Below are 26,813 nucleotides of genomic sequence, written 5' to 3' on the forward strand. Positions count from 1 at the left end.
ATTAACTCATTAAAAACTGCTGAGTTCATGTGGTAAAACACGTGTGGCCTTTGATCAATTCAATGATTTAATCAAAAGTTAGATTTAGTCAAAAATTAAAACCTAGAAAAAAAGTTCAATGAATACAATATACCAAAACTGAATCATGAAGAAATAGAAAATCTGAACAGACCAATAAAGAGCAACCAAATTAAATCAATAATGGAACATTTCCTGTCAAAGAAAAGCCGAGGATCTGATGATTTTACTGCTTAATTCTACCAAACATTTTTTAAAATTTGTGCGTGACTGTTTTGTTGTTGTTGTTGTTGTGGGTTTTTTTTTTTTTTTTTTTTTTTTTTTTTTTTTTTTTTTTTTTTTTTTTGACAGAGTCTTGCTCTGTCACCCAGGCTGGAGTGAAATGGCACAGTCATGCCTGACTGGAGCCTCAACCTGTGGGGCTCAAGCAGTCTTCCCATCCCAACCTCCTGAGTAGCTGGGGCTATAAGCGTGTACCACCACGCAGAGCTATTTTTTTTTTTTTTTTTTTTTTTGAAACCCGATCTTCCTTTTTTTGCCCAGGCTGGTCTCAAACTCCTGGGCTCAAGCAATCCTTATGCCTTGTTCTCCCAAATTGTTGGGATCACAGGCATGAGCCACTGCACCCAACCCCAAAAACATTTTAATTAAACTAATACCAATCCTTCTCAAACTGCTCCAAAAAATTAAAGAGGAAACATTACGATGATGCTAGCATTATCCTGATACAAAAGACAAAAGACAGACAAGCACTTTACAAGGAAAGAAAACTATGGCCATTATTCCTGATGAACATAGATGCAAAATTCTCAACAAAATATTAACAACTAAAATTCAATAGCCTATTAAGAGAATAACTCACCATGATCAAGTGAGATTTATTACTAGGATGCAAAGATGGCTCAACATACACAAATCAACAAATGTAATATACCACATTAGCAGAATGAGGAACAAAAAGTATATCATTTCAATAGATGCTGAAAATTGAGCATCTTGTCATGATAACAACTCTCAATAAATAAGGTATAGAAAGAATCTATTTCGACACAATAAAGTCAATATATGATAAGCCCACAGGTATTAATAACGTCAAACTACATTTTGAAAGCTTTTCCTCTAAGATTAGGAAGAAGGCAAAGATGCCCAGTATTGACACTTTTAATCAATACAGTACTAGAAGTTGTAGCTAGAGCCATTAGGCAAGATAAAGAAATAAAAGACATCTGATGGGAAGGAAGGTGGAGAATATGGGTACACTTGTTTCTATTAATTTCTATTTGCACACAAAGAATCCACCAAAAAAACCCCACACTATTAGAACTAATAAACAAGTACAGTAAAGTTGCAGGATAAATATCAACAAAAATTAACCGCATTTTTTATTTTATTTCACTTTTTTTTTGAGATTGAGTTTCACTCTTGTTGCCCAGGCTGGAGTGCAGTGGCACAATCTCGGCTCACTGCAACCTCTGCCTCCCAGGTTCAAGTGAGTCTCCCGTCTCAGCCTTCTGAGTAGCTGGATTACAGGTGCCCACCACCATGCCCAGCTAATTTTTGTATTTTTAGTAGAGATGGGGTTTCACCATGTTGGTCAGGGTGGTCTCAAACTCCTGACCTGAAATTATCCACCCACGTGGGCCTCCCACAGTGCTGGGATTACAGGCCTGAGCCACCACGCCCGGCCAATTAACAGCATTTCTATACACTAACAATGAAATATCCAACAAAGAAAAAGTCAAGAAAATGGTCTTTAGATTAAAAATTATAAAACATCAATGAAAGAAATAGAACAAGATACAGATGAATGAACAGATATTCCATGTTCATGAATTGAAAGAGTTAATAAATATTATTGTCCATACTATCCAAAGTGATGTACTAATTCAATGCAATCACTATCAAAATTCCACTGACATTTTACACTTAATTGGAAAAAACAATCCTAAAATTCACTTGGAATCACAAAAGACCCAGAATAGCTAAAGCAATCTTGAGCAAAAAGAACAAAGCCAAAGGCATCACATTACCTGATTTCAAAATTGACTGCAAAACTATAATAATCAAAACAACACGGTACTTTTACAAAAACAGACACATAGACCAATAGAACACAATAAAGAGCCCAGAAATAAATTCATGTATTTGTTGTCAATTGATTTTCAACAAAAGTGTCCAGAACACACAACAGGGAAGTGACAGTCCCTTCAACAAATCGGGCTGGGAAAACTTGACATTCACATGCAAAATAATAAAATTTAATCCTTATCTTGCACGCCATTGAAAAATCAACTCAAATGGATCAAAGACTTAAATACAAGACCTGGATCTATCACATTACTAGAGGAAAGCCCCATGATATTGGTTTGGGCATTGATTTTTTTGAATATGGCCCAAAAGGCACAGGGAACAAAAGGAAAAATAGGCTTCTTTTTCCAAAAGCAAATGGGATTACAGCAAACTAAAAAAATTCTGCATAGGAAAGGAAACAACCAAGAGAGTAAAGAGACAGCCTACAGAAAAGGAAAAAAATGTTTGCAAACCACACATCTGGTAAGGGACTATTATCCAAAAAATATATGTGGAACTCAATTCAATAGTAAGTAAACAAATAACCTGATCAAAAAATGAAAAAAGTGAATGGATGTTTCTCAAAAGAAGACATACAAATGACCACAAGTAAATGAAAACTGTTCAGCATCACTAATCATCAGGGAAATGCAAATTAAATCCACAATGAACTATTACCTCATATCTGTTAGAATGACTATTAGCAAAAAGACCAAATGTAGGTGTTGGTGAAGATGTGAATTGTTAAAAGGGAAGCCTTGTATATGATTGGTGGGAAAGTAAATTAGTAGAGCCATTTTGGAAAACAGTATGAGCATTCCTCAAAAAATTAAAAATAGAATTAGCATATGATTTGGCAATCCTACTTCTGGGTATACATCTAAAGAGTATAAAATCAGTATGTCAAATAGATAACTGCACTCCCATGTTCATTGAAGAAATATTCATGATAGCTAAGATATGAAATCAACCTACATATCCACCAATGATGAATGAATAAAGAAAATGTGTATATTTATGCACACAATGAACTATTCAGCATTAAACAGGAAGGAAATCCTGTCATTTGTAACAACATGGATGAGCTTGGAGGACATTATGTCAAGTGAAATAAGACAGGCACAGAAAGACAAATACCACATGATCTTACTTATATGTTGAATCTGAAAAAATTTAACTCATAGAAGCAGAAAGTACAATAGTGGTTACTAGAGGCTGAGAAGTGGGGTAATAAAGGATATTGGTGAAAGAACACATAATTTCAATTAAAAGGAATAACTACAAGAAATCTATTGTACATCATGGTGACTTTCGTTAGTATATTATATATTTGAAAATTGCTGAGAGTAGATTGTTGCGGTAGATTTTAAGTGTTCTTACCACCACAAAAAAAATATGTGAGCTGATGCATGATCAAACTAATGCATAAATTAGCTTGATTTAGCCATTCTACAATGTATACATTTCAAAAAATCATGTTGTACACCATACATGTATATAATTTTTGTCAATTAACAAGAATGTCAGGAGCCTTCATCATTGACAGAGAAATCAGGTGAACTGTTATTTATAGTCCAGTTACTGGTATAATTTATCTTAATTCATTATTGGCCACCTGAAAAGTAATCAAAAATATATGTTCTTTGTTTATTCAAATTAGATATAATCTAATCTGGACATATATTTCCAACTTATCTAACGAATCTTATATAGTATAGTATAAAGTGTTTCTGATTTCATATTTTCCTTTGTTGCACAGTTTATAAAATGAATTCCACATTTACTTTATAAATATAAAATAAATTGTTTCTCCAAATACAATTCGACTTAGAAAAGTGCCTGTTGTTGACCCATATATAATATCTGCTCCAAATGAAATAATGATCAAGATGACACTCAACTCTTCCTAGTTTAGTTAGAATCTAAGTTTTGTTGAGTGAATTAATGAACAGGTATTAAATTTCATAGGCGTTAAATGTAATTCAGTAAATCTCAATATATTTGCAATTGCTTATATGAATGAAGATGAAAGGAAAAAAATGATGCTTCGTTAATATTAGTGGAAGAAGACAAGAAAATTTCTTTTCTTCAGTGGTAGCTCTTAAAACATTCCACTTAGCACACATGGGAAAAAAATGTCTACTAGATTTTTTGTTCGGATTAAATATCAACAAAACAATTTAAAGGGAATTTTATCCAATCTACAATGTCTTTTTTTAATTATTATACTTTAGGTTTTAGGGTACATGTGCACAATGTGCAGGTTTGCTACATACAGTGTGTTTTTTATATAAACACAAAATATAGCGGGCTGTCAGGGCATTCTTTTTCAGAGAATGTCTCTATTGAGTATTATGGAACAGTGATAGCGATAGGGAGGAATAAGAGGACTGGTAACATATGGTTAATGAAGCTTCAGCAAAAATGAGCAGTTTTAGAAAATAGAAGTTTATCTAGTCTACAAAAATGTGTGTTGGTGTTTTGAATTGAAACCCCATATGAATATTTTCCTTTGACTTTTTCCTCTTAGTGGCCATTTGTTTATTCCACTTAGCAGATCTCCTGCTGCCCACTCCACTGTCATTTTGGTTGAAACAGTTGTGCTAAGCCACTATCATCAATTTTCCTCCCAGCTGAATCTGCCAAGGTTGACAATTATTATACTAACAAGTGCTTGTTCAGTAATGTTCAGTCATTCAGATTCCCTCTCTCATTATTTTTCTTCCCTGGAGGCAATTGATATGAATAGTCCCTAGCTCTTCACCTGGGGCTTGGAGATAGAGAAATTTCTTTAGCTCTCCATTATAATTCTACCTCTGATTGGTGGCAAAGAGCTTGAGTTTTGAGTTTTACTTCTCAAGGGCAGCTGGGGCCCTAAGTAGCCTTATAGAAATCGCCAGGTCATGATCTCAGTGTCTCCAGGCTTTATTGGTTTGAGAGAATGGTCAGAAATCTGAAATACAAAAAAACATAGAAGTGAGATATTTTGAATAATACTCAAAAGTGATTACAGCATATTAGACATAAAATTATTTTTAAAATACCACCTTTACTCAGCACTAGAAATGAGAGTAAAACCCATAGAAAGCTGTCTACACTATGGGTGTGGTGTTAAGGGTGAAAAGTAGCACGTGAAGAACTCACATCTGAATTTCTAAATACCTTGCTAGGAACTGGAAATGGGGTAGAAATTAGAAGTGAGAGCTTATAGGACTCTCTTCCTGGCTTCACAGTGGAGGGGTTCCCAATTCTGTGGAAGACCAGGCTCTCTTCTTGAGTTCTGGATTGCATCTGCCATTCCCATTTCTCAAGAGCCGCTCTCTTTTAGCTCTTCATTGGACTATTTCCATGCTTTTATTATGTTATATTTATTATATTATCATACCAAGCAATAATAAAATTTAATCCCTATATTGCACCCCATTGAAAAATCAACTCAAATGGATCAAAGACTTAAATATAAGACATGGATCTATAAAATTACTAGAGGAGAGCCCCATGGTACTGGTTTGGGCAATTTTTTTTTAATATGACCCTAAAGGCACAGGGAACAAAAGGAAAAATGGGCTTTTTTTCCGAAACCAATAGAGATCCGATGGGAACTAATAAACAAGTACAGTAAAGTTGCAGGATAAATATCAACAAACAAAAATTAACAGCATTTTTGTTTTTTCGAGACTGAGTTTCGCTCTTGTTGCCCAGGCTGGAGTGCAGTGGCACAATCTCGGCTCAATCTTTTTTTATGTACCTCTCCGTATTCTGCACCATACTTCCAATTACAGCAAATCACTACAAGGAAAGTTTCACATTCATCATCTCTTTTTCTCACAAAGTGGATGAGTTCATTTTCTCTCCTCCTCCCATTTCTCACATTTAGCTTAAGTTCTTGTCTTTTGTTTCATGAGAGACTTGAAGATTTTGGAAGAAAAGACTCCCACCACCAGCCTGCCTGCAAGTGTATCCATTCTCTCCACCTTCCTTCCCGATAGAGCAGGTTAACCAAATGGCTCTTAGCAAGGGATAAACCTGTGCCCTGTATCCCATTTCATAACTTTCTAAAAACCTTTACTCCAAAATTCATCACCACCTTCCCTACATAATAAAATTCTCCCTTCTCCGAAACATAAGGATACATTATAATATCCCCTGCTTTTATTTAAAAATTGCTCTTCTCAGTATTAAAATACTTAAAGTGATTCTGCCTGTGTGTTTTTAAAAATTTTTATCTTTTTTTTTTTTTTTTTTTTTTTTTTGGCCTTGCTCTAGGAACTCTATGCCCCCAAACACAATGGGCCAAAGGGTGCTCAAATCTAGGCCAGTTTGTGATGTGATTCGATCAAGCAGCCATTTTAGGACATGTACTGAACATCAGAGAAATAGTTTTAAAATACTGCCAATTAATTCAGATTTCCAAAGACGACTGGTCGCATTCCTAACAAAGTTATCACCTTTGAGTAAACAAACAAATAAGTGAACCATCACCCCTCACTGGTGCCAATTCATCTTTAAGGAGTACTTTTGTGTCTATCCATGCAGGCTGTTCTGTACAATCACAGCATACCCACCAAACCCTGAGGCCAGTACATTAAAAAAATGTTTTTCCCAGGTTTTGTGTTTCATCTGATTACCATGTTTCTTTGTTCCTCTTTAAGGAAAAACTTCCTTTAAAGATTCGAGAATATTTGCTGTCACTTCTACCTAATGTTGTTTCTTCTTTTTTTGAACCCACTCCAGCCTAGACTGAGGACCTCAGGTCCTTGCTAGATGTTGGTTGGAGGCCTCCCTCGCTTCTTTGCTACATGGGCATCTTCTTAGGGCAGCTAGCTTTATCAAAGCAAGCATGCAAGTAGAGTCAGAGAGAGAGCAAGCAAGATTTTCATCAGATTTTTATAGCCTAATGTTGGAAATGATAACCTATCATTTTTACTGTATTGTATTAGTTAGAAGCAAATCTCTAGGTCCAGCGACAGACAATGAGGTGAGGCTGCAACAAGGTCTTGAAGACCCTGAGGCCAGGGTCACTGGTGGGGCATCTCCGAAGTTACCTACTACACTCTCTCCTCTGCTAGAAGAGAAGGCAGGGACTATAATGTCTTGTTCACTATACTGTACATCCTCAGCCTTTAGAACAATGTATAGGACATAATAGTTACTCAATATTTACTTGCTCTTGCTGATTTTGACCAATATACAAGTAAATATGTTTACATAAATAGATTATACTTTCCTTTGTTTTAAAATAGAATCATGTTTAAAATGCAACTCAGTTTGTATCTATGCCTATGTTTGTAGCATGTGTGGTTTCAGTATGTTTAAAAAATAATTAACAGTTTAGAATCTGGGCCGCAGACGTCAACTATAAGAAACATAATAATTCACTCTCTAATCTTTGACAGTGTTTGAACCGTATATTGTTTTCAATGCTTCCAATTAGCAAGATTTCCTTTTTAAGGCTTGAAAACTCTAGCTATGATTATATCATTGATAGATTTAGTGCTATTGTTTTGTTTTCTTAACATTAGGGATAAATAACCCAAAGGACTTTCTTCCTTGTTATTTGTAAACCAAATGACTGCAGTTTTATTCTCTGAGTGGAAAAAATGTCAAGGAATGATCGCGTGGCACAGTCGGCCACAATGGACTTCTCAGTTTGGAGCCTTGTTAAGCTCTGAAACATTTCAGTCTGTGACTGGGTTAATAAGATTCAAAAATTAGAGGATTACAACTGATCCTAGTTGAGAAAATTAGAATTTTAGGTTAGTCCCTTGATTTGGTGAAGGCAAAGTTCACACTTCCTGTGTAATATAGAATTTATTTTGACATATGTCTGTGATCTTCCAAAGATAACCAAACACGTCGAGATCAGGCATGAGAGTTTGTTTTGATTCTGAGGTATAAGCAAAATCTGGATGTTCTTGTTTAAATTAGGCCTTTACAATAACTTCTGAGGGTGTTTACTGAGTTCTGGCCAATACCTTTTCTTAGTGAGGAGATTCAGACTTTTGATCCTTTAGAGGAGTGAAACTTGGAAGAGAAGCAGTGGGTGTTTTATGGGCTTTTCCAGCAGAGAAGTGCATCACCAGAGCTTCATAGCTTTGCCAAAAATTGGACCTGTATGATTACTGAGCTCTTGGAAATAGCTTGTTATGAAAGAATTATGTGAATACCTTATAGTCTGTTTTACTGCAGAACAATATTTTAAGATGCTCAACCTGCCATATGTTGTGTAACACAAAGGAAAGCCTTTTTTTTTTTAGCCCTGTCACAACTAAGTGTGGAAATCTACGTGCATGGCAAAGAAAGTTAAGTACTCATCATCAACTATATAGCAATAATAATGGCTAAAATTGAGTACTTAATATGGGCCATACACTAACCTAAGTTCCTTGTGGGTATTAATAATTTAATACCACAACTCTAAAAGGAAGAGACTATTATCTTCATTTTGCAGATTAAGAAATGAGGTTTGTAGAGGATTCTCAGTTTCATAACTAGTGAACAGTGACAGAAGTTTGGATCCAGGTAGTAGGATTCCTTGAATTCCAAGCTGGAAATACATAAGGCCGATTCTAGTCCCATGTTTGACCCAATCTGATAAAGCTTCGGTAACATATTTATGAAGTAGTTACCTACCCGCTACTTAACACCACTGTGTTTCTCCTATTAAAACACATTTCCAAATTTGTAAGGCATTAAAATACTGCTAAAAGTTTATACTGGTCTTAATTCAGCCAATAATTGCTTTGTATAAATCTATTTTTCTTTCCATATGAAATTCTTTTTTCAGTATTAGAACACAGATATTATAACCTCATTGAATTGTCCATCTTCCCACTTGAACATTCCTTCCTGTTTTTTCAACCATTCCTCAAGTTTTGTGTCCTCCAAGCACATTTATAAATCTCAATTGAATAGACACCAGCTCTTCAGTATCTCCCTTATAATGTAGTTTCTAGCACCTAAAACAATATTTCAGGTGTAATCAGTTAAGTGCAGATCAATGTAAATATTGCCACTGTTGCTGTAAACAATATACATTGATCAATTCAGTCTGAGCCTATTTTAGTGTTCAGATCACCCAGTTGGTTTATACTGAGTTTAATGGCATCTAAAAACCCCAAGAGATTTTTCATATTAATCATATTGTAGTTATGCTATGCCTTCCACATTCTGTATTTTTAAAATTGTTTTGAATTTTGTAGTCGATACGCATTTTAATTATCGTTTTGCTTGATATAACTTTAACACTTTGCTTAATGATTTCTGACTGACTTTCTTTGTATTACCCCAGTTCTCCAACTTGCAATTCTTGTGGTTGTGTGGAGCTAGGTTTCTCTCTGGTGTGGGCATGGGATCCATGCGTTGCCAATCAGAGTACTACAGATGCCTGACTATAGTTCAGTGTGAAAACATGGCCTATTTCAGAGCCAATGATATGCAACCATGTGTGATTTCTAGAGATTTTTCAGAGAGTTTTTCTCTTCAACTAGACTAGAACCTGAGAGGGGTAAAATATCAACCCTTTTGGTGATAGGAACTTGCTCAGGAGCCAACATAGAGGAAAACAGAGAAGAGAGTGACAGAGGGGGAGAACTTACCTAATGACATCTTTTGAAAACCCTTCATGTGTTTACCTTTAATGTCCTCCTTTAGATTATATAGTTACTTGAGCCAATAAATGAGATTCTCTGCTTCTGTACTAAGAACCACTGAATTGTACCCAGAAAAAGAGAAAATTATATAGTATATAAATTATATCTCAATTAAAATGAAACTTCCCCCACAAAAAAAGACTCTAGCAAGCAAGACACTTGACCATTACAAACATATCGTGATATTTATTGCCTTTGTATTTCATTTCATTTACTCTATTTTTTCTAGTCTGTAAATGTATTTGAAATTCTGATTCTATCAGCCTTCTATCCTAGCTTTGCAGCATCAGCAAATTGAATAAGATAGTCCTTTCTGTGTTTCCGTAAAGTATAGACCAAAAATTGCCAAGTATCCTGAAGTCTAAAACCTTGTTCCCATAATTCTTTACCGTGTCCAAAAAACATACCATCATACCATCTGAGACTACACATTTAATAACCTGTTCAGAAAACGTGTGATTATCATTATTTCTTTTTATCAATGTATGGTTTCTGAAATTTATTTTTCCCCACTTTAGAAAACCAAAATTACAATTTCCCATCACCCATCAGGACTGTAGCCTCTGGAGTCACATTGCTGGGCTTGCAACCCTTGATCTGTAACACATTTTTTGTTTCATGTTGGACACATTAATTTGTCTCTATGAACTTAATTTCCCTTATCTATAAAATGACATAATAACCAAACCTTCCTTAAAGTGTAGTAAGAATTAAATGTGAATAATATGAAGAATTAGTCTTGTGTCAGTTAGAATTACAGCAGACAACAGATGATGTACTCAAATTAGGATAATTTGTAAAAGGTTTAATAAAGGCAACATTTACAAAGATGTGGGCTATGTGTAAGGAAACTCATGAGGATAATGGTGAAGTTGATCTCACCCTAGACCTACACAATGAGAGGAGGGAGCAGTTGCAGAAACTCAAGAAGAGGAGAGTTAGGTACACACTGAAATCTTGAGACGTGGCCATTAGTACGAGTGCATGGCCAGGATGAGGCAGAGGTGCATGGCGGGAGTAGGAGGCCAAATATTCAGACTCATGATCCTCCTTGTTTCTGATCTCCTGCTAGGTATCTTAATGGCTGCATCCAATTCAAAGTCAGAGGACAAGGGAGCCAGTGGCAGCAGTCTAGCAGTCAGTGTAGATTAGCCTTTCAGTCACAGAAAAGGGTGGAAAAGGATGAAGAGTGGTACTGAAGAAGAAAAGGGAAGAAAGACATCCAGGAAAAACTCAACTCCCAAAACAGTGTACCCTAATAAGAATTCTTTTTTAAGCAATAGTTATTTAGTTATAATATTCAGGCTCTCTAAGAATCCTGGGGTGTAATTTGCCTGGATTTGCAATGAATTTAACATGAAGCTATGGTTTCTCCTTTTTTTATATTATGTATTAGGTTGAATGAAATTGTCATTTTGTAGGTCAAAAATAGCTTAATGCCTAGACTTTTATATAGTTCAAAGTAATATACTAGACCTGACTCCTCTGTAGTCTGATGCAACTAGGATTTAGGTTACATTTTGAGTAAAGAGAGAATGATGAAAAATTTGGCTGGAATGGTAGACTGGAGACAGGAAGATAAGGGCACTGGATGCCATGCTAAGTTCTAAATTTACCATGTACTGGTTGAGAAGCCACTGAAAATGTTAAAACTGGGGTGTGATGCTATCAGGCCTGATTTTAGGAAGTTGACATTTTCTGGGAATAGCATGCCATCTGCCCTTAACAATGAGCCTACTTATATATAGACTTTTTTTTTTTGGCTTGGATTATAGCCAAATCGACAGTGTTTATTGTTACTAGTATTTTTAGAAGCTTCCATTCATCATTCACATCTGTCAAATGGACATCCTTAGAGGTTTTTTGCTACTTTTTACATAGTTTTGCTATATGCTTCCACTTCTGGCTCATTTACATGGTCTGCATAGGGATCATTTGTAATTATTTTGCTAACATTACATAGTTTAAGTCCATAACTTCTTCGGATCACTACATAAATTACAAGGCATTGTTAAAATGAAAGATAAAGTTATGTGATTATAATTTAGATACTCTTCGTTGAGTCATGCCTGATCACATTTATTATAACTTTTATAATAAAAAATACATAATATATATTTATATATAATAAAAATATAATATAACCTTATTATATCTTTGTTACAATAGACACAATAATGACCATGTTCATCACTTCAGTGCACATTTTAAAAATGTGCTTAACTACAGGAGCTAGGGTATATACTTTTTCCTTAGTGTGTATGAAATCTATAATCTTAACATCCATTATCAAGATCTAAAGTTCTTGATGCTAATATATTTAACTTTTTGTTTGTTAGATCCAAAAGAATTAGAATTAAATTTCCAAATTACGCTAGTTTTTTCAAACTTTTGATTAAACTGTTAAAAAAGCTAATGAGGAGTGTGTTTCAAACTGTGCTTTTAGTAGAATAAATTTTATTTCAGCCTGTACATTATAATGATAATGACAACAACAGTACAAATAACACTTGCCAATGTTAACTGTGCTCCAGTCTCCATTTTAACTATTGCATATATCATTTAATTGCTTTCCCCAACTCTGTGAAACAGGTGCTACTGAAGTCACTGAGGCCAAGAAAAATTAAGTAACAAGTCTAAGGGCATGCTGATAGTAAGTGAGAAAGCCAGTATTCTAAGCTAGGCAATTTGACTCCAGGGATTATGAAAGTAGTCCCAATTTATAGTTTCCTCAGTTAATTTAAGAGCCCATCTCTACCACATTTTTATCTTTCCTGAATGTTTTGTAATTTCAATCAAGAAAACTCCTTCATGTGTCGTTATTCATCTTGTTATCTCCTACACGTCTTAGTTCAGCAATTTGCTCTAGGTTGGTGCCAAATAAACCCAGATGGAGTTCAATTTCATATGCCTGACATTTAAGTCTTTAATCCGTCTTGAATTAATTTTTGTATAAGGTGTAAGGAAGGGATCCAGTTTCAGCTTTCTACATATGGCTAGCCAGTTTTCCCAGCACCATTTATTAAATAGGGAATCCTTTCCCCATTTCTTGTTTTTGTCAGGTTTGTCAAAGATCAGATAGTTGTAGATATGTGGCATTATTTCTGAGGGCTCTGTTCTGTTCCATTGGTCTATATCTCTGTTTTGGTACCAGTACCATGCTATTTTGCTAGACCTAAAACCATATAAACCCTAGAAGAAAACCTAGAAAATACCATTCAGGACATAGGCATGGGCAAGGACTTGATGTCTAAAACACCAAAAGCAATGGCAACAAAAGCCACAATTGACAAATGGGATCTAATTAAACTAAAGAGCTTCTGCACAGTAAAAGAAACTACCATCAGAGTGAACAGGCAACCTACAGAATGGGAGAAAATTTTCGCCACCTACTCATCTGACAAAGGGCTAATATCCAGAATCTACAATGAACTCAAACAAATTTACAAGAAAAAAACAAACAACCCCATCAAAAAGTGGGTGAAGGACATGAACAGACACTTCTCAAAAGAAGACATTTATGCACCCAACAGACACATGGAAAAATGCTCATCATCACTGGCCATCAGAGAAATGCAAATCAAAACCACAATGAGATACCATCTCACACCAGTTAGAATGGCCATCATTAAAAAGTCAGGAAACAACAGGTGCTGGAGAGGATGTGGAGAAATAGGAACACTTTTACACTGTTGGTGGGACTGTAAACTAGTTCAACCATTGTGGAAGTCAGTGTGGCGATTCCTCAGGGATCTAGAACTAGAAATACCATTTGACCCAGCCATCCCATTACTGGGTGTATACCCAAAGGATTATAAATCATGCTGATATAAAGACACATGCACACGTATGTTTATTGCGGCACTATTCACAATAGCAAAGACTTGGAACCAACCCAAATGTCCAACAACGATAGACTGGATTAAGAAAATGTGGCACATATACACCATGGAATACTGTGCAGCCATAAAAAATAATGAGTTCATGTCCTTTGTAGGGACATGGATGAAGCTGGAAACCATCATTCTCAGCAAACTATGGCAAGGACAAAAAACCAAACACCTCATGTTCTCACTCAGAGGTGGGAATTGAACAATGAGAACACAGGGACACAGGAAGGGGAACATCACACACTGGGGCCTGTTTTGGGGTGGGGAGAGGAGAGAGGGATAGCATTAAGAGATATAGCTAATGTTAAATGATGATTTAATGGGTGCAGCACACCAACATGACACATGTATACATATGTAACAAACTTGCACGTTGTGCACGTACCCTAAAACTTAAAAGTATATAAAAAAAAAAAAAAAAACTAGTAGGGCCACTCTTCGTTCTCATATTGTATTCTAAAAGAAAGGTTTTATGGTAGAAGGTGCTCTTTGCTTGTTTTTGCAATTTGAAAGCAACCAAACTGGTTTATGATTATAAAAATGAAATAATTTGTTTTTTTCTTAAAAAAATTTCATATGCCATATACTCATATCACTACTATTTCTTTCCGTTTTTCCTTTCTCAGTTAAGTATTTTCCACTATTTCCTTTCCCCTTGATTTGTGAATTTCTCGATAGGTTAGTTTTCTTGTCAATTGATATTACTCACATGCTTTTCCTTCTGAATTCATTTTATGTTTAGAAGATATATTCCAATCATTTGTCTCATTGGGCCAAAACTTGCTTATATCTTTCTCATCACGGTTACCAGTCTGCCTTAAAATATATATTTGGTTGATGAACTGTGATCTGCTTTGGGGAAAAGTAATTATGTCCTATATTCTTCCCTGTTGTTTACCTCTGAGAAGAATTGAATACCTTCTCCCCCATGAATCCTTTCCCTTTCACCTGAGATTCTCAGTTGATATAACTTCTACAGTTATAACCACATTTTTTCTCTAACTACTGTACATCGTTGAATTTCGTGCATGTCATTTTAAATACTCATGGTGGAGTTAGGATTCCTGCCAGGATGCCCTTGTCTTCTTTTAATCAAAGGCGTCAAGCCTCAGAAAAACACATAAGTCTTATTTTGGCTCTTCATTTTCCATCTCTGCTTTTCTCTTTTTAACTGTGTCTTTTATCCTGGAAAAAAACTGTGAAAGTACCACCTGTGTCCCTAATCATTTATCAGCAAGCCACTGGCAAACTATGTGTTTCCACTGCCTGGAACTCATAACAAGATCCACAATATTTTTAGATCCTAGAATCCTCTTCATTTTTCTGCAGAGTGGTCATAATTTTGGAGTCCACATTCTGCATCTTAGAATGAACCACAGCTCCTTATTTCTTTCAGAAACTCCCCTTGGAAACACTCATGGACCATTGCTTGTTGTCTAGGGGTCTTGCTGATTAGGTGGGGGTTTCAGAGAATACTGCTGTTCGGCTGATCTGGCTACTTAACTTTCTCTGCCTCTGCTACATTTCTACCATTATGACAGTTCATCGAAGACAATTACTTAAGCAAACACTCAGAACTTAGGTCACAGTATTAAAAAACAAACAGATTTTAAAACTAATTTTAAAATGTTGTTTTTCAGAAACCATCTTGTATGGCTTGTGTTCTGTTATGCTCTGGGCTTAACTGATAAGTATTGGATTTCTGTTTTTAATGAAAAGGGAATTATACTTGGATTTAGTGCAGCATTTTGCTTAACATTCAAAATATCTTTTAAAAGACAGGAGAAGATATTGCTAGATGGGCACTGGGAACAAGACTGTCCAGCCCTGTTTCTCATAATTTAAATGCCGTTATTTTGACCTATGAGGACAAGGTTGCAAAGTTTTACCTTTCCTTCTTAGCATACCAGTTGTATTGAACCCAGTTATTTTTAATTGCGATCAAACTAAATGATACAAGTGATTTAACACACTTCATCCAGAACATTTTATGTTCACTTTATAGTTCATTGATACCCAAATGTAGGATAACATTACTTTATTCAATGTTCAATGATTTTCTTGCATGAACAACAGTATATAAATCGACAGTGTTGACTTTATGTACAAATCTACAATGTTGACTTTATGTACAAATTTCATGTACAAAACAATATAAAAATTAAATGGTACCATTTTATAAATTTTTCCTATTGATATGTTTTAAAGTATTTGACCTGTAAATCATGAAATGCTATTATTCTGTAGGATAAGTTCAACATATGTCTGGGCAGACTTTTAGATATTTTTTATTAAATTATCATATACATTTCTTTCACCCAGAATATCAAGGACAGTTTTAAAATATAAAATATTTTCTCTGATTATTGCTGTTTCACCATGTCTAATGATACTTACTTTTTTAATATTTACTTTGTCTTCAATTAAAACATTTGTGAAATTATAATATTCTTTAAAATAGGTCTGTAAGAAAACTGGATTGTATTAACATTTTATTATACCACTTATGAGGTTATTTGATAGCTCCAACATCTATTTCTTTTGTTGTACGATGTCTTAAATATATGATATTAATACATATTTTTACAATTCAAATTGATTTCTTTCTTCCTCATTTTAAATTGCTTTCTGTAAAGAATTTTACCATGTAAATTCTGCTTTTGGAAATCAAATTTACAATAATTATGGTGGGGTGTATCTTAGTTTGGGCTGCTAAGACTAAGACTTGGTGGCTTATAAATAACAGAAATGAATTTCTCACAGTTCTGGAGGCTGGAAGTTGAAATCAGGGTGCTGGCATGGTCAGGTTCTCATGAGGGCCATTTTCCAGGTTACAAAGTGCCAACTTCTTGTTTTGTCTTCATATTACTGGGAGCAGGGAGAGGAAGACAACTCTCTATTGACTCCTGTAAGATCACCAATTTCATCCATGAGAACTTCACCTTGAAGACCTCATCTAATTCTAATCTCCCAAGGTCCTCATCTCATAATACAATCACATTGGGGAATAAAGTTTCAAGATATGAATTTGGGGGGAACACAAACATTCAGTCCACAGCAGGGTGTTAATATAATGTACTATCCTGATAAGATGGTTAACCATCTCGGTTTGCTCAGGACTTACAGGGTTCTCTGAAAGCAGGACTTTACGTTTTAAAACAGGGACTGTCCTAAGCAAACCGTCTCAGGTTTCCTGGAGAAAGCAGTTGCTCAGCACACAGGATTTTCAGTATTAAAACAAGGAAAGTTCTGGGTGAAGTAGGATGAATTGGTAACCTTACATGCTGATTATAGATTTTAATTTAGAGAATTTTTAGTCATAGTGCTTGGTAACTGAAGTGAATTAGTAAAGATAATCCTGTGTAACCTACTACAGTCAGACTGCTCAAATAAGGGGTTCTATGGAAAATTGCTTTTTATGTCTTTATTCTCAATCACAGATTGTTCGAGGAATATAGTAGACGTTGTTATAATCACCTTAATTTCTTTGGTGATAATTCATCGAGTGATTTTAGTTAGCATTTTGCTCTCAGAATGCATTTCTCTGGGTGGTTACACTGAACACTGATAGATACTACCTCCTTCTGTGACATACTCATAATTTCAGTGAAATTTAAGGTCTTTTAAAATATATTCTATTCCCGTTCCTTCAGAAAGATTTTCCTGGTTCCATTAGCTTGTGTCCTCAACCCATATCACTGTGCATTTTTATTATTATTATTTTTTTTTTTTTGGAGCCAGACTTGCTGTCACCCAGGCTGGAGTGCAGTGGCATGATCTTGGCTCACTGCAACCTCTGTCTCCTGGGTTCAAGTGATTCTCATGCCTCAGCCTCCAGAGTAGCTGGGATGACAGGCACGCACCACCGTGTCAGGCTGATTTTTGTGTTTTTAGCAGAGACAGGGTTCTACCATGTTGTCCAGTTTGGTCTCGAACTCCTGAGCTCAAGCTATCCACCTGCCTCAGCCTCCTATAGTGCTAGGATTACAAGAGTGAGCCACTGCGCCCGGCCTCACTGTTCATTCTATACTCTTTGACCTCACAGCATGGAATCAAAATGTCTTGGGCAGAAATTCAGTCTCTGAATCTTGATTCTGTCTGCTTCCTCTCAGTCTGCAGTAAAGCACAGTGTCTAAGAGCAAGAGTTTTATAATGGAATGATGCAGATCAAACTCTCATGCTACTATTTGCTAGCTGTGGGACCTTGGGCAAGTTACTTTACCTCTCTGTGCCTCGGTACTCTCAAATGCTTAATTAGACTCATAATGGGAACTCTAACTCTTAGGGGTAATTGTGAAGGTTAAAATTAATACATCTGAAGCATGCAAATCAGTCCAGAGCATATAGTAAGTACTCAGTAAGCGTTAGTATTATTAATCCTGATTGTTTTTCAGCTGACCCCATAAGCTACCATTTACCTACATGCCCTTTCCCTAACCCCCTGCTTTTATTTAATTGTTTATTACTTGTCAATGTGTAGTTTAATTTGCCAGATCTATGTTAACCTTAGCGCTAAGAAAATCACCTCTGTTACTAGTTCTATATACTGCTTAGGACCATATATATAGGGAGTGATATGGTTTGGCTCTGTGTCCCTACCCAAATCTCATCTCAAATTGTAATCCCCATGTGTCAAGGGAAGAACCTGGTTGGTGGTGATTAGATCATGGGCATGGTTTCCTGCATGCTGTTCTAGTGATAGTGAGGGAGTTCTCATGATATCCGACAGTTTTTAAAATGACAGTTTCCTCTATGTGTGCTCTCTTGCTCTTCTCTCTCCTGCTGCCCTGTCAAGAAGTACTTGCTTTTCCTTTGCTTTCCACCACAATTGCAAGTTTCCTGAGTCCTCCCCAGCCTGGTATAAAGATAATGTGAAAATGTGGAAGCCACTTTGGATCTGGGTAACTGGCAGAGGTTGAAACAGTTCGGAAGGCTCAGAAGAAGGAAGGAAGATGTGGGAAACTTCAGAAGTTCCTAGAGACTTGTTGAATAGTTTTGACCAAAATGCTTATAGTAATAGGGACAATGAAGTCCCAGCTGAGGTGGTCTCAGATGGAGATGAGGAACTTAATGGGAACTGGAGCAAAGGTCACTCTTGCTATGCTTTAGCAGAAAGACTGGGTGGCATTTTGCCCCTGCCCTAGAGATCTGTGGAACTTTGAACTTGAGAGAAATGACTTAGGGTATCTGGTAAAAGAAATTTCTAAGGAGCAAAGCATTCAAGATATGGCCCAGCTGATTCTGAAAGTGTTTGTTTATATGTGTTCACAAAGAGATAGTTTGAAATTGGAACTTATGTTTAAAGGGGAAGCAGAATATAAAAGTTTGGAAATTGGAAGCGTGACCATGCAGTAGAAAAGAAAAACCCGTTTTCTGGGTTGAAATTCAAGCCTGCTGCAGAAATTTGCATAAGTAACAAGAAGGCAAATGTTAATAACCAACAGAATGGGGAAAATGTCTCCAGGGCATGTCAGAGATCTTCTCAGCAGCCCCTCCAATCATAGGCCCATCATAGGAGGGAAAAAATGGTTTTGTAAGCCCAGTCCAGGGACACACTACTCTGTGCAGACTCAGGACTTGGTGCCCTGCATCCCAGCCGCTCCAGCTCCAGCCATGGCTAAAATGGGCAAGGTGCAGCTCAGGCCATGGCTTCAAAGGGTGCAAGACCCAAGCCTTGGAGGCTTCCACATAGTGTTGGGTCTACGGGTGTGCAGAATACAAGAGCTGAGGTTTTGGGAACCTCTGCCTAGATTTCAAAGAATGTAGACAAATACCTGGATGTCCAGACAGAAGCCTGCTGCAGGGGCAGAGCCCCTCACGGAGAACCTCTACTAGGGGGATATGCAAGGGAAATGTGGGCTTGGAGCCCCCACAGAATCCCCACTGGGGCACTTCCTAGAAGAGCTGTGAGAAAAGGGCTACCATTCTTCAGAACCTAGAAATTTAGATCCACTGACAGCTTTCACCTTGCACTTGGAAAAGCTGCAGGCACTCAACACCAGCCTATGAAAGCAGCCACAGGGACTGAATCCTGCTAAGCAACAGGGGCAGAGCTGCCAAGGCCTTGAGAGCCCACCCCTTGTATCAGGATGTCCTGGATGTGAGACATAGAATCAACGGAGACATTGGAAATTCAAGGTTTAATGACTGCCCAGCCGGGTTTCAGAATTGCATGGGGCCTGTGGCACCTTTGTTTTGACCAATCTCTCTCATTTGGAATGGGAACTTTTACCTAATGCCTGTACCTCCATTGTATCTTGGAAGTAACTAACTTGTTTTTGATTTTGCAGATTCATAGGTGGAAGGGGCTTGTCTTGGATGACACTTTGGACTTGGACTTTTGAGTTAATGCTGGAATGAGTTAAGACTTTAGGGGAATGTTGGGAAGGCATAACTGGTTTTCAAATGTGAAAAAGACATGAGATTTAGGAGGGGCCAGGGCAGAATGATATGGTTTGGCTTTGTGTCACCACCTAAATCTCATCTTAAATTGTAATCTTCATGTGTCACGGGAGAAACCTGGTGGGAGGTGATTGGATCACAGAGATGGTTTCCTCCATGCTGCTCTCATGATACTGAGGGAGGTTTCCCAAGATCTGATGTTTTTTAAAATAACAGTTTCCTCTGTGCACTCTCTCACTCTCTCTTTCTCTCTCTCTCTCCCTCTTTCTCTCCCTCCTGCCACCTTGTAAAAAAGTTACTTGCTTATCCCTTGACTTTCACCGTGATTGTAAGTTTCCTGAGGCCTCTTAAACCATGTGAAATTATGAGTCAATTAAACCGTATTAGTCAGAGTTCTCTTCGAGGGATGGAACAAATAGGATATATATATATTGGTATAGGAGATATATATATACACACACACATATATATCCATGTATATACACACATATATATGTATATACATATGTACATATATATACTATATATGTATGTGTGTGTATATATATAGGAGTTTATATATATATATCCTATTTATTTGTATAGGAGATATATATATACACACACATATATATACATATGTATATACACACATATACATACATATGTATATACATATGTACATATATACACATATATATGTATGTGTGTGTATATATATATATATAGGATTTTATGAAGTATTAACTTACATGATCACAAGATCCCACAATAGGCTGTCTTCAAGCTGAGGAGCAAGGAGAGCCAGTCCAAGTCTCAAAACTTAAGAACTTGTAGTCTGATGTTCAAGAGCAGGAAGCATCCAGCATGGGAGCAAGATATAGACTGGGAGGCTAGGCCCATCTCACTCTTTCATGTTTTTTTCTGCATGCTTTATATTTGCTGGCAGCTGATTAGGCTGTGCCCACCAGATAAAGGGTGGATCTGCCTTGCCCAGCCCACTGACTCAAATGTTAATCTCCTTCGGCAACACCCTCACAGACACGTCCAGGGGATCAATACTTTGTATATCCTTCAATCCAATCAAGTTGATACTCAGTATTAACCATCACAAGTCCACCCCTTGTCAACTTGGACCCATACACATCTCCTGAGATCATACTTAATCTTCAAACAAAGGCAATAATGTCATAATTATGCTTAACGTAATACAACTATCCTTCATACAACCAAAAATGCACCAAACCCCAACCCAAATACTATTACAGAAAGTTAACAACATTTAAATGTGATGTGAAGTCAAAAAATCTCAAGTCATGTGATAAAGAAAAAGGAAATAAAAGGAAGACATTTTCTTAGTACAAGTCTATACATGCATAAACATGTTTTTAAGAAAAGAAGAAGGAAATACTCATGACAACAGTCCTCGTTTCCATAGCTGGTCATGTGGTTATAGCTAGTATTGATGATTACCTTTCTTCTACTATTTATTCTGTGTTTTCTTTGCCTTCGGCAAGCACCTCAGCAGGTCGGGGGATTTTTCCTGGTGGAGTAAACCAAACTTTCATTCCTGAGGGTTCTGGACCATTTGTAGTCCTGCCTGAATTGGGCTGTTGTAGTTTCCCATTGACCTTAGTCATAGGGCATGGTAATACTATGAGAAGCCCTAATGGATCCCCTATATTCCATGCATACTCTTCCTTACTTCCATTCTAGAGTAGTAGATTAATTTCATCTTGACAGTGCAAGTAAAGTCACCCCAACCAACACTGTAACTCCCTTCTTAGCCTGTTGTCTTAAAGGTAGGAGGAGCCCAAAGTGTCCAGGTGGCAATCATAACTTCCAGTTTAATGGAATTGTTGTGTCTCCTGGTGGCAGTGTTCCTCCCTCTGGAACTAAGACATCTAGGCCAGCAGAATGTAATGTCGTGGGAACAGGAAGTAAAAATTGTGCTAGTGGATCACTAGGGGTGATGGTGAGTGGTGCCACTTTCACTTCCACCCCTTGATTCCTGGACCCATGAATCATGGCGATGGGAGAAACAGTACCATATATTGTATGCTGGTTCAGAGCATACATGGTCTTCCGGAGAACTTTGCCCCAGCCCTGCAAAGTATTGTCCCCTAGTTGGCATTGTATTTGTGACTTCCAAAGGCCATTCCAGTGTTTTATCAATGCAGATGCTTCAAGATGATGGAGAACATGGGAAGACCAGTGAATTCCATCAGTCTGAGCCCACTGCCATACTTCTTTAGCCGTAAAGAAGGCTAATGCTCTGAGGCAATGCTGTGTGGAATACCATGATGGTGGATAAAGCATCCCATGAGTCCATGGATGGTAGTCTTGGCAGAAGCATTGTGTGCAGGTTAGGCAAACCCATATCCAGAGTAAATGTCCACTCCAGTGAGGACAAACCTCTGCCCTTTCCATGATGGAAGAGGTCCAATAAAATCAACCTGCCACCAGGTAGCTGGCTGATCACCCTGAGGAATGTTGCTATATTGAGGGCTCAGTGTTGGTCTCTGCTGCTGGCAAATCGGGCACTCAGCAGTGGTCATAGCCATGTCAGCCTTGGTGAGTGGAAGTACATGTTGCTGAGCCCATGCGTAACCTCCATCTCTGCCACCGTGGCTACTTTTTTCATGGGCCCATTGGGCAATGACAGAGGTGGCTGGGGAAAGAGGCTGAGTTGTGTTGACAGAACAGGTCATTCTGTCCACTTGATTATTAAAATCCTGCTCTGCTGAGGTCACCTGTTGATGAATATTCACATGGAATACAAGCATCTTCACAGTTTTTGACCACTCAGAAGGTTCCATCCACCTACCTCTTCCCCAAATTTCTTTGTCACCAATTTTCCAAGCATGCTTCTTCCAAGTCCCTGACGATCCAGCCAAACCATTGACTACAGCCCATGAATCAGTGTATAATCGTACCTCTGACCATTTCTCCTTACAAGCAACGTGCACAACCAGGTGCACTGCTCGAACTTCTGCCCACTGGGAAGATTTCACTTCACTTCACCGCTGTCCCTCAGGGATGTCCTAGAAAGGGGCTGTAGTGCTGCAGCTCTCCACTTTTGGTAGTGCCTGCATATCATGCAGAACCATCTGTGAACCAGGCACTAGTCTTCTCTTCCTCTGTCAACTGATCATAGGGAACTCCCCATGAGGCCATTGTTGTAGGCTGGGGTAGAGAAGGCAGGGTGGCAGGAGTGGAGACCATAGGCATTTGAGCCACTTTCTTATGTAACTTGTGCCTTCAGGACTTGCTCGAGCACAATTATGTATATACCACTTCCATGTGATGATGGAATGCTGCTGTGCATGACCCACTTTATGGCTAGATGGGTCAGAAAGCACCCAGTTCATGATAGGCAGTTCAGGTGGCATGGCGATTTGATGACCATAGTCAAACGTTCAGTTTCCACCAAAGCCCAGTAACAGGCCAAGAGCTATCTTTCAAAAGGAGAGTAGTTATCTGCAGAAGATGGCAGGACCTTGCTCCAAAATCCTAGAGGCCTCCACTGTGATTCACCAACAGGGGCCTGCCAAAGGCTCAAAACAGCATCCCTATCTGCCACTGGCACCGTTGGATCTGCTGGATCATATGGCCCAAGTGACAGAGCAGCTTGCACAGCAGCCTGAACGTGTTGCACAGCCTTCCCCTGTTTTGGACCCCATTCAGAACTGACAGTCTTTCAGGTCACTCAGTAAATGGGCCAGAGTAGCACACCTAAATGAGGAATGTGTTGCCTGTAAAATACAAAAAGCGGACTAGGCATTGTGCCTCTTTCTTGGTTGTAGGAGGGGCCAAATGCAGCAACTTATCCTTCACCTTAGAAGGAATATCTGAGCTAATATACCCCTGAGGTAGGACAGTAAAAGTATATTGCTGCATTTGCCGCTGAAGTCAAATTGCTTGGGTGGGCCTTATGGACAGGAATGGAGAAAAAGATATTTGCTAAGTCAATGGCTGCATACCAGTTACCAGGATATGTGTTAATTTGCTCAAGCAATGAAACCACATCTGGTACAACAGCTGAAATTGGAGTCACTATTTGGTTAAGCTTTCGATAACCCACCATCATTCTCCAAGATCCATCTGTCTTCTGCACAGGCCAAAGGAAAGAGTTGAATGGGTATGTGGTGGGAATCACCACCCTTGTGTCTTTCAAGTCTTTGATGGTGGCACTAATGTTCTCAATCCCTCCAGGGATGCAATATTGTTTTTGATTTACTATTTTTCTAGGTAGAGGCAGCTGTAATGGCTTCCCTTTGGCCTTTCCCACCACAATAGCCTTCACCCTACCAGTCAGGAAGCCATTGTGAGGGCTCTGCCAGCTGCTAAGTATGTCTATGCCATTTACACATTCTGGCACTGGGAAATGACCACAGGATGAGTCCAAGGACCCACTGGATCTGCTGTAAGTTGTACCTGAGCTAAAACTCCATTAATTACCTGACTTCTGTAAGCCCCTGCTTTAACTGGAGGACCACAGTGACACTTTGGATCCCCTAAAATCAATAGCTCACAGCCAGTGTCCAGTAGTCCCTGAAATGTCTCATCATTTCCATTTCCCCAATGCAGTTACCCTGGTAGAAGGCTGGAGGTTTCCCTGGGGAACAGTGGGAGAAATATTCACCACATAAATTGTTGGTAATGTAGTAGGATCCTTTCTCAAGGGGACCTGGCCTCCCCTTCATTCAAGGGGTTCAGGATCTGTAAACTGGGTCAAGTCTGGAAGTTGAGGGGCCATGATTCTCTTTTTATAATTCAAATTTGTGTTTTGTCCCTTTGACCTAGAAGTTTTTTCTGTTTGTATAATGTAAGTAGGAATGCAGTAGGCTTCCTATCAATTTCACTTCTAACAATTTCACTTCCTATCAATTTCAACCTCTAGTTCTCACTCATAGGTGGGAATTGAACAATGAGAACACTTGGACACAGGAAGGGGAACATCACACACTGGGGCCTGTTGTGGGGTGAGGGAGGAGGGATAGCATTAGGAGATATACCTAATGTAAATGATGAGTTAATGGGTGCAGCACACCAACATGGCACTTGTATACAGATGTAACAAACCTATGCGTTGTGTACATGTACCCTAGAACTTAAAGTATAATAAATATGTATACATATATATATTAAGAAAAGAAACACTATGATTAATTAGACAATGCCAGAACTCTACTCGGGTCAGGCTATTCTGATTGCCGCTTTGCCTCTGCTGTCCATTACGGTAGCTATGCCCACCTTGCCTTTGATGGTTGAGTGCCACCACTTGGCCCCTGCCACCTTGAGATCCAATTATTCACATTGTAATTAAATTTTGTAGTTGAATGACTGTGGTTCCCACTGTTAAATATGACGTACAGAGAAGAGCAATTACAAGGCTTTTCAAAGATTCAGGTGCTGCCTTCACAAATCTGTTTCACAAGGCATTGGTCCAGGGTATATCTTCTGGACCCTCCCAGCTGGGATGAGTAGGTCTCAAGTGATTAACCCTCTCCACCATCCCAATCTCTCTAAGCCTTTGGATCCCTTCCTCTGCATTAAGCCAAGGGAGATCAGGCATTTCCAGCTTGCTCACAGTGGGCCATCTTTTAATCCATATTTCAGCTAACCAAGCAAATAAACTATTAGAACCTTTTTAAACTCCCTGAGCTTCAACATTAAATGCAGAGTTCCTACTTAGAGGGCCCAAATCAATAAATTCACCCTGATCCAACTCTGTGTTTCTTCCACCATTATCCCATACCCTTAATATCCATTCCCATGCCTGTTCTCCAGATTGCTTTTTATATAAATTAGAGAACTCAAACAGTTCTTTTCGAGTGTAGCACAACTTCTCATGAGTCACACTCTCACTCTCACCTCTAGGGACCCTCCAGGACTTTAGTTATATGTCCACAAGCAAGCAGAGGTTTTGGGGGTGGCTTCTAAGGAGAATCAACATTATCTTTCCTGGCAACTGCCTCAGGGGAGGCCATCACTGTTGCCTCAGGCAGTGCATAGTTTATCTCCTTAGACAGAAGGCTGATGGCAGCATGGGTTGGGGAGGGTATGTTGCCACTACTGGGGATGGGGAAGCTGTTTCTTCTGGCAAAGAATGTTCATCAGAATTTACAAACTCAGTGTCCTCAGCTTCATCAGGGTCCTCCCAAATGTCCGCATTCCAAGTTGCAGGGTCCCATTCTTTTTAATCAATGCCCTCGCTTTAACAGTAGACCCCTGGTGAGGCTGTGCGTGCATCTTTTGTTTCAGTTGAGCCACTTACATGATAAGAGCTTGTGTCTGTTTTTCCACAATTTCAGCTCTTTCTCTACAGGAGATAAGACTGTCACTCATGGCAGTCTTAGCAGATTTGAGGCTTAGTATCTGCTTCTGAAGCCAGGAGACAGAATTCCTGAGGTCATCATTTTCTTTCATCACTTTGTTCACTGAACTTAGGAGCAACCATCCAGCTTCGTTATGTTCCTTGGTTCTCCGCATATGGTCAAAGATAATATGTATAGAGTCACTAAACTCCTTGCCTCTCACAAGCCGTGAATCAGAAGTGTCAAATGTGTTTATTTTGCATAACTGTCTAAACAGTTCTTGCCAAGCACTATCATTGTTCTCCATACGATTAGAAGTTAATGATACTATTATGAAGAATATAATAGTATGTTCTCCATACTATTAATATTATAACTGCTATACTATTAGTTCTCCATACTATTAGAAGTAGAGTCCTTAGCATTTTTGAGTCTAATCATATCAAGCAGCCAACTCCAGAAACCCCAAAACCAAGGAGATA

General features: G+C 38.1%; 1 protein-coding gene and 1 long non-coding RNA gene across 3 annotated transcripts in view; one reads left to right on the plus strand and one right to left on the minus strand.

The window, feature by feature from the left end:
* The window catches only part of ZNF385D (zinc finger protein 385D), a 776,796-nt gene that overhangs the window by 135,428 nt on the left and 614,555 nt on the right, over window positions 1–26,813 (plus strand). The gene's annotated exons all lie outside the window — the stretch shown is intronic.
* On the minus strand, window positions 292–12,744 carry LOC134736362 (uncharacterized). Its single transcript, XR_010120337.1, has 2 exons — window positions 4,361–12,744; window positions 292–4,289 (listed from the first exon to the last, which is right to left on the minus strand). It is a non-coding gene; the product is annotated as an uncharacterized lncRNA (long non-coding RNA).

The sequence above is a fragment of the Symphalangus syndactylus genome, chromosome 1 (assembly GCF_028878055.3).
Source record: "Symphalangus syndactylus isolate Jambi chromosome 1, NHGRI_mSymSyn1-v2.1_pri, whole genome shotgun sequence".
Classification (NCBI taxonomy): Eukaryota; Metazoa; Chordata; class Mammalia; order Primates; family Hylobatidae; genus Symphalangus; species Symphalangus syndactylus.